We start from the raw sequence: 14879 nt of genomic DNA on the forward strand, positions 1-14879 counted from the left end.
GTGTTACATCCACCTTTATATCCCATTTTGTGTCTAATTTTATGTTCAATTTTGAGTGATTTTTTTCGTCTACTTTTTCATTTGTTTTGCACCAAGTTTTGCATCATTTTTTACACCTCATTTTGCACCATTTTTTACACCTAATTTTGCACCCAATTCTACATCTCAATTTTCATCCAAACTTGAGCCATTTGTTTGCCCATTTTTGCACCATTTTTTCTAATTTTGTTTCCAATTTTGCACCATTTTTTATTTCCAATTTTACATCCTTTTCCGTGTCTGATTTTGCATCCTTTTTGCCATCCAAATTTAGATATTTTTTTTCTGCAACATTTCGTGTCCACATTTTCATCTCATGTTTCACTTAGGTTTGAGTTGAATTTTCAACTAGTTATGCAACAATTTTGGCATCTTATATGACATCCTTGGTTTCACTCTTTTTTGGTCCCATTTTGCATCTTGTTTTTTTGTCTTTTCTTACATCATTTTTTACAGCCAATTTTGCATCCTAATTTTACACCATTATTCACATCCTCATTTTGGTTTCCATTTTTGCATCCTTGTTTGCGCCCAATTTGGTATCCTTTTGTATGCCCTATTTTGTTCCCTTCTTTGTGTCTATTGTTGCACCCATTTTTAATTCTACTTTAAAACCCTTTTTTTGTCATTCTTTGCATCTTGTTTTTATGGCTCGTTTAACATCCAATTCTACTCCTAATTTTGCATCCATGGTTACATCCACCTTTGGCTTCTTCTTTAGACTACATTTCTCTTTCCATTTATGACCCCCTTTATGGGTTCATTTTACTAATTTCAATTACATAGTGAAATATATTACAGTTTCTAAATGTCATTTAAGAAGATATCAAAATTCAAATTGATAACTTAATGTTTGTAAACAAAATTAAGGGTGATTGACAACATTCATAAAAAATAGCAGTGTCATCATAGATAACAATTCTCCATCAACAAATCATTGACAAATTTCAATATACATATATGACAACTAAATCAACACCTATCTCAAATATCATTATTCCAAGGTAAGTTCACAACAATATATATATATATATATATATATATATATATATATATATATATATATATATATATATATATATATATATATATAATATCCTCATCATCTTTAATCAAATCAACTAAGATTCAAATGTGTGATTATCAGATCAAAATATTTTGTGAATATCATTATTCTAAGGTAAATTCACAACATCCATCCAAAGATAGTAATATCATCATACATAATAATTCTCCATCAAAATAATGTTGATAATTTTCAATATATACATAAAATAACAAGATAATAATGATAATATCATCATCATATTTAATCAAATCAACTAAAAGTCAATGTACGATTACCAAATCAAAAAGTTTCATAGATATCATTATTCTAAAGTAAATTCACAAAATTCATAAAAAAATAGGAATCTCATCATACACAATAATTCTTCATAAGAAAAATGTAAAGAATTTTCAACATATCCATAAGGTAACAAGATCAATATAGTATTGATAATATCATCATCGTTATTTGAATCAATTAAAATTCAAATGCATGATTACCATATTAAGACATCTCAACTAAATATAAAAAATAACGCATCACTAGCTAGCACCACAAAAATCATAGTCAAGATCATCGTCATGATCATTTCCATGATCATCATCCTGATCATCCTGATAATCTCATCCACATAATCATCACCAATGCCATCACCATCCTCATCATCATCATCTTCGATATCGGATGTAAGCTCAACATAGTTTGTATCATCATCTTCAAGGTCATTACCTGTAGTGTTCTAGAAAAACATCAATATTACATGTTAGTACTAATTCCATAGAACATTGCATATTTTTGTTACAATGCTATCCATAAAAAGAGGTAGGACATAATAACATTTAATAGTACTAAAAAATAAAATGAAAATATGGTTTAAGATGTATTGGAGATCCAACTAAGATTACACTTGTAATTCACGTTAAGTAGTAGAATAATTTTTCAATGCATATGAAGTGGGTACCCAATTGTTCTTCATATTCTATTGTGAATGTTTCTTATTATGTCCACGCATGATTGGTAAATTAAGAGTTAGTGGAATCTTTATCTCAAATTACAATTGTAATTCATATTAGAAATAAAAGAAATTTTAACAAAAAATGAACGTCACCTGAAAAAGTAATTTTTTTAAATGAAAAATAAGTCGCATTCAATACACTACAAGAAAAAAAAACATTGGTGAGGGTCAAAAAATGTCACCATAAGCTCATTGGTGACAATGAAGAGTCTTTGTCACCAAAAATTGAATGTTGCCAAAGGTGGCATTGCCAAAAGTATAGGTGTTGTGGTGACATTTAAGGTTCATCACCAATAATGATTTTTAATGAAGGAACATGACCTCCACCATTTCATATGAGAAATGGTGACATACCTTAGCTTCTATCACTATTTCATATGAGAAATGGTGATAGACTTTAGCTTCCATCACCATTTCATATGAGCAAAAGTGATGGAACTTAGCCTTCGTCAGCAACATACTTAATGTCACCAAAGGTGGCGTCGCTAAAAGCATAAGTGTTGTGGTGACATTCAAGGTCTATCATTAATAATGATGATAATGACAGATGGTGACCATCGACATTCTTTGATAACCTTGAGGCATTTAGCACTCTAAATTTTTCTTATTAAAAATATTTGTCATTGAAAGACTTCAATTAGAGTTTGTGTGGCTTAAAGCACTCCTAGGAATACATGACCTTAGTTTTAGTTCACTATGGGGTTTTATTTCAAAAATACTATCTAATATTTCTCATCCTCAATGGATGAAACTCTCATAAATAAATGTTTGAGAAGGTTTGTACTTCTAACAGTCTCAGTGGAAATATTCCAACTTGTTTGAGTTGCTGAAACCATCTGGATTCTATATCAATTTTTTGCGTTGGATCCAATTAGATCGAACTCATTTTTAACCCCAAAACTATAATTTTCAAATAGTGTTTATGGATTCATTCAATGGATACCAGTCGAAACTTAAATAGATGCACCTAAAAGGAGTTAAGGTGTCCCTGATCTCAACATAAACTTCTATGGAAGTTGTATGAGCTCTTTTTAATCACATCTTTGCTAATATTTTAGTATCTTTGACTATTTGTATTGAAGCTTCAGTTGATACTCAATGGAAATATGGACATGTCGTTCTTGAGGATCTATGGCAATTTTCTCTGCTCCTTGTTCCTTGGCCAAATATATCCAACTTGTGCTCCATGGAAATCTAGACACAACCTTTCCAACTTCTATAGTCGTCTTCATCCATCATTGTAATCATTTTTTGGCCACCATGCCAGAATCTTGGGCTAACCATATCATGTTGTTCGATTTAATGGAAAATGCACTTACAGGTGAATTTCCTAGTACCTTGGATATTTAGGATCTTTGACTACTTGTATCAAAGTTTTAGTTGATACTCAATGGCAATATGGACATTCAATGACCTTAGAATTTTAATTTGTGCATTGGATCGTCTTTCCCTCAATTGACTATAGATCTTACTAAGTTCTTATTTACTATAATAATAGTGTATATATTTATCTACATTGTGAGATCAAGGATGTTATTCCAGAAATAACAATTTTCCTTCGAGAGAGAGAGTAGGAAGGGATACATGATTAAGAAGCTTATATGGAGCCCACTATCAAGCAATTGAGAATCCCACAAGGAGAAAAAGAAAGAAATACAAAGTATCCAAAGTGCATTAAGGGGTAGAAAGGAAGGCTTAGAGAAAATCAATCATGAGGACTTGAGTTGAAAAGAAGCCATGAGGAAGCTTTCAAGATACCCCACCCCTCTAAAGGATTAATTTTTGGCAGAGGAAATAAAAATATTTAAGAGAGAAGGATTCCATATGGGATATAGTAGTGCCCTCTTTGTTCTCTATGGAGAATCCTTGGGATAATAGAGAATGCGAAAATGTTTTTAAGACATCTACAGACTCCTAGTGGATGATCAAATATCTAATAGATGTTGGCATCCTAAATGAGAACATAGAATCTCATCTTGGAAATTCAGTCCACAATATTTCTATTGTTGATAAGGAATTCATAAAATAGAGGTCGACCTTAGTGGAGGAGCATGTTGTTAAATAAACCTTGATACTCGCATATTTGTTGCAGAAGGTTGGGATAAAGCATTTGAAATTTGAAGGGATGGAGTGAAACGATCATGTATAGAATCTGGTGGACTAGTGGCCCTTCCTTAAATGATAAAATGAATCCAAACTCTAGAGATATGGTTTTGGGGCATTCCACTAGCCATATTCCTTTCTCTTAAGTTGTTCTTTTCCTTAATGATTTATATCTGGCCAGAACAATATATCTTTGAGTTATATGCTAATAGTCTTATGGAGAGGTATAATCAAGTTGTCAATGGAAGATCTCTGAAACTTTATTTGTTGTATAATCTAAGGAAAAAATGTTTGATCCATGCAATTTTTAAATGTGTTATTGGGAGTATGGTGAGAGCTTCTGAAAGCTATGTAAATATCAATAATAGACCAACAATATTGGATAGGAAAGTCAAGTTCATTTTTCAATCAAGAGTCAACTCTGGATATCAGACCTCGACTATCTTTTCTAGGAAGCAATATCAGACTATAATATTGTTAATTTTGTATTATTGGAACTTTCTCCTTTATTGACCAAAATGAATTTCATTCTCAATTGGGATATGTAATATTTATCCCTTTTTGATAAAACACAAATAATATGCGAGAGGTATATGTTTGTATTCTCTTAAATCATTTCACAGATAAGTTACAAATTATAACCCTAAGTTGTCAAAAAACCAAAGAAAACTATGTAACAAGTAATGTAAGACACATACATTACAAAACAACAAAGCTACATGATAATTATACAAGTATTCTACAAATATCTTGATTGAACCATTATGTATAAGAAACTCAGTTACGTTGACAAAGAGTTACCATGTCACTGGTGTTCATGATGACTAGTCTAAATTCTAATGTGAGATGGTATTCATATCTCAATGCAACAATGATATTTTCGGCTACTGTTAGAGGAAAAAGACCTACAAAAATTTCTCCTCCAAGATTTTAGTTATGCAGATTTGTACAAACATTGCACAGCAATTAGGCTCAAACAATGACCAAACATAGCCATTAAAAGAGCAAAGTGAAGCTTCCCTGGTTTGGAGTGTATTTGTTTGAAATTTGAATTTCATAGAAATGTGCATTATACAATGACTAAATAGAACATAAAAGAAGCTTCTATATCTCAATCAAATAAAATTCCATCAAAATGTATTTCAAATCAATGGGAAATATAGAGAAAAGAATTAAATTGAATAGTAAACGTTAAAAGTTTCTTCATACTCAAGGGTTGGACTCGCATATTTCCAAATCAGTGCAATTGTGGTTGGATTAAGAAAAACCTATAAATTTCTAAATGCATAAAAATGATCTAGCAAATCACAAATCTACAAGAAAAGTAATTGCAAAACTTGAACTCAAAATCCACAACTTGAATGTTACTAGAATTTAAACCATGAAGAACTCTATATATTATTCCATTCCTCTGCATGGGAAAAGAAAGCCTTAAGTCATGTCTAGTGTCAAGGGGATCCTAACCAGCCATAAAGTTTGTGGTTCTTCAATTTATTCAATTTATGAAGCGAATGTTATGGTTTATTAGACAATCCCATGCATTGGAAAGTTAAATTTGTACAAAAAAGGTTCATATCACAAAAGTAGCTCTAACATTCATAAATTCCCTTACAAGAGAGAAAGCAATGAGTGCGTTGATCTAATAGAATAGGTAGAAGTTATATAACAACCCTAAATCTATAAGACTAGAATGTGTAGTTGCATTGACTCGATGAAAAAAATCAATTATGAAAAGGATGTGTGAGTATTAGCAACAAAACTAATGTACAAGATCAATAATAGAGATTGAGAAACTAATAGCCATAAGGTTGATCATCCTTTCACTTTTTTTCCTCCCACTGAAACCAAAACCTTGGAAAGGGCAAAATAGGAAAAAAAGAACAATATAAAAAATCCAATCCTAAAATCATACATTTAAAATGTTACATTGACAAATTTGAGAAAACCTCATTGAGGACATCATCCTCACCATTGGAAAAAATTTCTGCATCCTTCTCTTACTCATTAACAAATAATCTAAGCTCAAGCCTCACATGTGAGGCAACAAAAATCTTCTTCTAGGCTTTATGGTTGTTGTCCGTGAATGCCCATGAGCATACACCCACCTCATGAATGACCAATTACACTTTATACCACATGAAGTTGCATGAATGAATATCAAATGAATAGTGGCTTCCCGAAGGGCTTTAAACTCGCTTAAGCATGTCTCCCACACAAGCCTACTGCTTTGAGGATTGACAATTTTCATTTTGTTTAGATAATCTTCGGCAAAACTCCCTTTAATTAATTTCTTATATATTTAATTAATAAAAACACTTTTTTTAAACCTTATAAGTAATAATATATTTACCTAATTACATAGTTAATAATTTGTATCGAATAAATAATGATTAATTAACAAATATTAATTATTAAATTAATTATAAAATCGTGAGATGGGATCTAATTTTACCATTGGACGATTAGACTTAAATGATAAATAAGAAATTATTATTGATAAATATATGATATACCAATAATATTAGTTAGTTTGAGTTAGTTTCTTTTTATAGATATTAATAAACTTGTACTTTAACAATCCTTAACTATGTTATTTACTAAATACTATTGGTTTGTTTCTTAATAATGGTGGAATTATTTAATTAATATTAATTATTATATATAACTTATTGATTTCAAATGGGCCATTATATTTAAATAATAAATAAAAAATGATATATTCGCATATTCATCTATTAAAAAACAAACAGAGAAGATCTAGTTTACCAAGGGACCATTAGATTTAAATAATTATCATTAAATAAATATACAATTACCTAATGTAACTAAATGGTAATTTAATACTATTTGTTTGTATTTAAATAATATTGGAATAATAATATATATAGATTATTTAATAAATATGAATTATAATACTAGATATAATTTATTAATTTAATTATATAACAAGAATATTAGTGGTTTGACTAGGACCATTAGGTCAAAATTAGCCGTTGGAGTCTCTGCACACTCTATTTAAACAAGCTGAGCTGGATTGGTTCTTCAACTTGTCCTGACGATGAACCACACTGGTTGGTTCGAAACGCGTCGACAAAAGATTGGTTATGTGATTTTGCCAAAGATTATCTAAACAATGTTATGGATCACAGAAGTCTAATTTCCTTAATAATTTTCATTTTACCTGTTACAGGGTCTTGTTGTTTTACTTAAACTTCATGAGCATATAATGGGTGTAGGCCCTCAGCGCACCATTTCATGAGTTTCATGAGTGAAATATGTGCTTCCTAATGAGATTCACATGGTACATATCTTGCGCTTTTTGTACAAAAATCATGAATTAGCAAATAAACATCTAAAATAAGAGCAACCACCAGCATTAGGAGAAGGAATAGGAGTTCCTGCTGGTAGGGAACATAAAGGATCTCAAGAGAATCATAAATGACATTTACATTTTTTGGTTTAAGAACTAGATGAAGAAAAGGAAAAAAAAATTCACCACCAATTTCAACCCTTTACTTTTTTTTCCCTTCTTTTTGCAGCTTTTGATTTTCTTCCGTTTTTTCTTTTGCAGCTTCAATAGCATATAAACTATAGGCATCTATAGGCACACTTGGGAATTCTCTTAAATTTGTTCCTACGTTTGAGAAAATTGGTATTGTTTATGCCCCCACTAAGATATTTGTTGAAAAAATTGCATTGTATATATCCCTTCTCTAGTGGTGCTCTTGCCATCATTAAAAAAATCAATCAACAAAAACCCTACAAAGCCAAAGTCTAAGTGTCCGACTTAGACTTGGAAATAACTTGACAACAATATCATCCAAAATGAGTATTTTTTTCCCATTTGGAATTTATATTTAACACCTAACAATTTCTCCATCTACCTGTTAGTTGGACTATTAGGTGGGTAAATTGCTTAGAAGTTGTTGAGCGGTTAGGGTTTCTACCAGCAAGAACCTATAGGACTCAATCATTGTCGAGTATGAATTGTTGGAAGAGATCTGTAAAATTAATTTCCCTGGACTAATAGCAAAGAACACTGAAAATATGAAATCATTGCATCCCCCATTTCTTAATAATATTAGATTTTGCAGAAACAGGTGTGTCATCTTGAAATTTTTGGTTATCTTTAAAGCTAGAAACTAATTCAGTTCCTATGCTGGATCGAGAAGAAGAAATTGAATTTCAAAATATACTTATATGAGATCATCACAGTTGCATAGAGTTTACTATATTCGCTAAAAAATTGTTGCAACTTAAACTTATAAAAAAAAATCTTAATCCATTCTAACATGGTATCACTCAACTCAATACAAGCCTTAAAAAATCTCTCTAGTTTCACTTCACCTACAAATAATATGGATTGTATACAAGATGGGAATCTGCTATCACAGATAATCAAAAAGCATAATTCTTACGTGGTCTTAACACGAAAAATATATCAGGCATTTTATAGATATTGTGAATCAATTTTACCCCACCTTGTTAGCATCAAAACATAGAAGTGTTGGAATCCAACAAATTTCACTTATATTAGTCAGCAAGAAAATGACATCATGGTTTCCAATTAAATCTTTAAGATGCATACAGTGCTTCCTAATAATATATTTCATCTGCTGTCACAAAATTTCCAAGAATTGGAATGGTCATAGAAACACCCTCTTCTGCTTGCTCAATAAGTTTTGAATCAAAACAATTTAGCAAAATACAGTCACATGCCTCTCAAAATAGGTAAGGAACAAAGAAATCAAGCCACTAAAGGATATAGAAACTACCACACCAAGAAAAATGAACTTCAAAATATCTGATGCTGAATTGGATTTTAGTTGACCTCCATTCAAACAATCATTATGAGTATATAAACACCGATGCAGAGGATTAGACATAGCCACATGACCATGGTCAATTAGTGTGATATGTCTAACACCCCAAGCCTTCATATTGAAAAAAAACACATTACCTTCAAATGAAACTAGTGAGTTGAAGATGCATTCTCATGTAAATTAATGGAACCTACCATAATATTATGAGCAACCTAATACCCAAGTGTACCAGCTCCAAGAAGAAGGAATTTTGTGGATGACAAGCATTTCAAGTCTAGAGATGGTAGAGTGCACCATCTCATAAGTTTCAAATTTACACATGATATTGATATAGCCAACCTGGAAGTAGTGTCACCTATAGGGTAATTAACATATCATTTCTCTTACTGAGACAAGTAAGATACTCAAACTAACCTCTTGGGATCCATCTCGGTTGCAAGATTAATCAATCTAGGTCCCATCTTTCCATGGCTATTCAGTTCCCATCCAACTACCTTAGGAATGAGTTCATGATTACTCCAATCTTGAAATATCCAAAATTTGATAGCTTAGTTGAGGAATGGGAGAGACTTGATAATAAAAAAACAAGAGATATATATATTTTTTTGAGTAATGTTGGTTCCCTTTGTGGTTTGCCTACTTGGTAGAGTAGAAATCAAGATATCAACAATGAGACATTGTGGAAAATATCCAAGCCCTCCTTTCTCTCTGTAGCATAGAACTGTGGCCTTTTCTAGGCCCCACCTCACCACAACAAATGCAAGAAAGTTGTGAAAAGGTCAACCAAGATTGGTTGGAAGGTGGCATGGGTCATAAAAACCAAGAAGCATCTATCAAGTCAAATAGTTTTCAAATTCAAGTAAAGAATATGAGGAAATTAAACATCGAGATATGTTTTGCTAGTTTAACTTCTAATCAAGAAATACTTTTCCTTTCAATGAAATGCAAAGAATATTCATTGTTATTATTGTACAAACTTTCATCATAAAATAATTCTACTTAAATAACAACATGTGCTATATATACACAAAAAATTATTAGTAGCATAGCTATTTTAGTATATTTGCAATAATTTATACCTAACTCAAGAATAATGTTACAAAAACTTATTTGATGAAATCACCTTCCACCTTCTTTTTGGCATGTTTCCTAGTCTCTTAATAGCCTTAGTCTAACAACAACATTAGAGATTATGTGAACCAAAAAGAAAGGAACACCTGCATTTGGCCAAGTCTTGTTTCTGTGTGAATCAATATATGTTTCGATATGAATTAAGGCCTAAGGATATAAGGCATGAAGTGAAAAAAATACCTCAAAGACGACCCATTGACCTTCACCACCAACTGCAAGCATATATATTTCTGTTTTATCAAAGGGGGCTTTTGCTAACCTGCAGTTGATGTTGACTAGTGCCATTCATTACAAGCTGCTAATAAGGTTGTGCCCTTCAAGGAAAACAAAATAAAGTTCTAATTTTAGATCACCCTTATCCTACCCACTCATCCATGGCACAAAAGTAAGCAATAACCAAAGCTAGATATTTAATTACCTCTTATATGCCAAAATATTCTCATGTTATTCACGGATAAGTCAACATTGCAGGACGTTCAAGAACCAAAGCAGGAAATGAAAACCAATAATAGAAGTTCCATTTCTTTAAATACAAGTATGAAATTAGGAAAAATCTACAAGCAAGCTACTCTCCTCCACTTTTCCAAAATGAACATCCTCCCAGATCTAATGATAAATAGAATAAACCAACATTAACCATCCTAGACAATTTTCTTAATCTTTTCTACAAGTTTCTATTTTATAAATGTTTACATCTTCAAGTGATTTAAATGACTAGTAGGAAGTAACAAATTAGCTTTAATTTATTTATTTCCACAAACTACCAGGAGCATTCCCACTACCAAATATAAGCATAATAGTTAAACTTTAAGTAGGAAAGTAAAGAGTCGAAAGAAGATTATCAATATACAATTGTACTTCCATGTTAAGCATAGCAAACCTATCAAGAGCCTTGAAAGTGTCCAGTGTATTCATATTGTATAATGTTCCTAGAACAAGACATAGGTTTCTATTCCCTGAAAATTTGATCAAGACATATGTTTCCATACCAGGATCAAGGGCTAGTGATTAAGAGAGCAAATTCAGATGATTTGATACTTGTTCATGAAACATTGGATCGTACAACCCTGCTTCACCAGTTTGGAAATAAGTATTCATGAGTATTGTGGTGATATGTACATTGAATAAGAAACCAATTTCACTGTATTATTTATAAATAAAATAAAATCCAATACATGGATAATAAAAAAAAAGAGAAACTTTATGAACATAGTTAAATAAATAGTTGTCCCAGATATATATATATATATATATATATATATCAATGTTTTTTTTTTCCACAGAAAAATCCCTCCTTTTATTAATAAAAAGGATTACATACAATATGTAAAAAAACGCCAAGCCTGAAGCCGCCAGCAAAGGGCGAGACTCAGCTAGCAAAAGATCGCAGACAGAAATCCCGTCGCAGGAGGGAAGAAACCTCCCAAACCGCTCAAAGCATTTGAGCACAGCCCTAAGGCCCGCAGCTAATCAATGAAGAGCCGCCGTAAGAGGAAACAAAGTCCCAATAACACCAGCGACAATGGAAGAAAGGACCACGCGGATCCACAACATCCACAGATCAGGATTTGAAGCCGCTGCGAGAAAATAGGAACCACTGCCCGGACATCCACACATAGGGAAAACAGCCCAAGAAAAACGGCAGGGTAGCAGAAATTTGAAAAGGAGACATGGAACAAAAACAAAAACACACATATATTTACAGGAACAGAGGAAGTATGAAGAAAGATTAGGCGAAGATGGGTTGATCAACAGGCCGAACAAACCCATTATCAACCTCCGAGACAGCCCACGACCCCATCTCTCGGTCTACTCCTTCTTTAGAAAGACGGTCCGCTTCAGAATTCCTTTCCCGGTATATATGACTAAGAGAAACCTCCATGAAATAGTTCCTAAGCCGAGAAACTTCTCTAAACAGAGGAAGCAGAGTAAGATTGTAGCAGCGATGAGCCCCGTTGAACCATTGCACCACATTCATGGAATCCCCGAAAAGCTGAACTTCTTGCACATTACGGAGAATAAGCCAGCTGAGGAGGAGATGAAGGGCTTTCAATTCGGCAAAATTATTTGAACCCTGTCCCAGACCTACTGAAGCTTTAACTATCTTCTCTTCTGAGAAATGTATGACCAAGCCAGCCCCACACCGCCCATTAATATCCGAAGCCCCATCAAAATAAGCCCACGGCATAGAGTGTCTAATGACTTCTTGACAAACAGCCCTGGAAGAAATTGGAGCTGGAGGGATAGGAATACTATCATAGATAGCCGCTCCCTCAGCAGCAAGTCTTCCAATAGGGAAAACAGAGTCCTTGAAAATAGCTTGATTTCTGGCCAGCCAGGTCCCCCATGTAATGAGTAAAGGAATGGATCGTTCCCTTTCGTTTAAAGAAATGTTCCACCAACTCTGCCAGGCCTCTAAGAGCCCCTGCCCTTCCCATTTATGAGGAACATTTATTAAGCTTAGCATTGCTGCCCAGAGACTAGAATTGAAAGGGAAAAAGAGAAATAAATGTTGCACAGATTCGGCACTGTCTTTACACAGAGGGCATCTACCAGGACCAATCCTGCCTCTTCTTTGAAGGAAATCCCACGTTGGGACTTTCTGGCAAAGGACACACCAGAAGAACAGTTTCGTTTTAGCTGGTCCTTTTAACTTCCATAAAGGTTTAGCCCACCAGCCCGGATTTTCCATACCCTTTTGAGACATCACCCATTTGTAACCTTCCTTTGGGGAATAAAAGCCATTCTGAGCAAAAACCCATTTTAACTCATCCGGAGAGTCAGAAAGCCGCACCGAAGAGTTAACAAGATCCCTTGTGTACCTGTCCCATTCCTCCAACCTGTCTTCGGTCAAATCTAAGTCTCGTCCTTTAAGCCACCCTTGATTCCAGATGGAAGAGGCCCGGGGATCAGCGACCTGGTTTAAAGTGAATAAACCTCTATCTTTTAAAACTTCAACCAAACCTTGAGATAGATTAAACCCCTCAGAACAGCCAATCCAAGGATCGCGCCCCAAGCGGATCTGAGTTCCATCTCCTACATACCATGCCAACCCCTTCTCAATGATGTGAACGGAGGCGACCACTGCTTTCCAAACCACCGAGGAATTTTTGGACGACTTTTGCGGCAGTCTGATCCAATCAAGCGTTGTTAATGGATCTATATATTTCCTTTTAGTCACTGTAGTCCATAGATTTTCCGCTGTGATGATCCTCCAAGCCAACTTTGCTGCAAGGGATTGGGAGAAACCTACAAGGTTTTTTATGCCCCAACCCCCCACTCTTTAGAGTGAGTAATGTCCCATGCGATCCACGGGATAACTCGCTTAGACTTAGACACCGCCCACAGAAAGCTGCTGCAAAGTTTCTCAATTGAGTTTATAATACCTTTGGGCACCCAAGTCAAGCTCGCCCAATAGACTGGAATTTCCATTAAAACAGATTTTATTAAAACAAGTCTACCTGCCCGGGAGAGCCACTTGTGGCTCCAATGTTTCAATTTCGATTCCAATTTTACAAGAATCCACTGCCAATCTTTTATCCTGTAATTGTCTGGTTTCAGATAGAACCCCAGATATTTGAAAGAGTCCTCCAGCGATTTAACTTCAAAGTTCAGAACCAAGGCCACCCTACGCATCTCCTCTCTAGCCAGACCAGAGCAGGTAATAGTAGATTTTCTCTCATTTATACAGAGGCCAGTCGCTTTCAGAAAGAGGTCCAAGATCTTCTTAAGCATCCTGCAATCCTCAAGGCTGCCATTGCTGAAGAGTATAATATCATCCACGAAGAGAAGGTGAGTGACCCAGAAATTTTGAGCAACTTCTATTCCTTTCAACAAACCTTGACTTTTCGCTTCATGGATCAAACGACTGATTCCATCTGCTGCCAGCAAAAACAGGAGGGGAGATAGAGGGCAGCCTTGCCGCAGGCCACGTTCAGGACTGAAAAAACTAGAAGCTGCTCCATTGATCAGAACAACTATGGAAGAAGACGAGACACAGCTCATAATCCATCTTACAAGTTCAAAACTAAAGCCCAGATGGGTTAGTAAAAGTCTCAGGTACAGCCAGCTGATTCTATCATAAGCCTTCGATAAATCTATTTTTACAACAACTCCTTTTTTTTCCCAACTTTGAGACTGTGGAGCGTTTCTTGAGCAACTCCCACAGCTTCATGTATTTTCCTGCCATCTAAAAAACCAAACTGCTCCGGAGAAACATTTTTAGAAAGGAAGGGTTTTAGCCTGACAACAATGATTTTAGCAATAAGTTTATAAACACAGGTGCACAAAGAAATGGGCCTAAAATCAGCAAAAGAACCTGGGAGGTCAGACTTGGGAATGAGAGTTAAAAATGTAGCATTAAAGGGTTGATAAATAGAACCTGAAAGTCTGGATTCTTCCACCACCTCCACTAGCTCATCACCTATGAATTCAAAGAAATGCTGGAAGAATTCAACAGTCCAGCCATCCGGGCCGGGGCTTTTTTCCTTTTGCATTGATTTGAGTACGCTTGCAACCTCCTCTTTAGAAATAGGTGCCATGAGAAATTCATTGTCTTCCTCCTCTATGAAACGCGGAAAAATCTGGGCAACCCTTATAACTTCTGCAATTGTGGCTTCAGCTGGGGCTTTAAAGAGGTGTTTAAAATAGTTTACCCCTTCAGTAGCCAAATCTTCGAAAGAGAGCGCTAAGTCACCGTTTGCTTTCTTCATTTCCCAAA

At 34.2% G+C, this 14879-nt stretch overlaps 1 pseudogene; it reads right to left on the reverse strand.

The window, feature by feature from the left end:
- Window positions 1–8677: 8677 nt before the first annotated feature.
- Window positions 8678–10444, reverse strand: LOC149158494 (ubiquitin-like modifier-activating enzyme atg7; annotated as a pseudogene).
- Between the last annotated feature and the right edge of the window lie 4435 nt (window positions 10445–14879).

Source organism: Pinus tabuliformis, chromosome 5_2, assembly GCF_031772625.1.
Source record: "Pinus tabuliformis cultivar Carrire ecotype Pingquan chromosome 5_2, CPIR1, whole genome shotgun sequence".
NCBI classification, from domain to species: Eukaryota; Viridiplantae; Streptophyta; class Pinopsida; order Pinales; family Pinaceae; genus Pinus; species Pinus tabuliformis.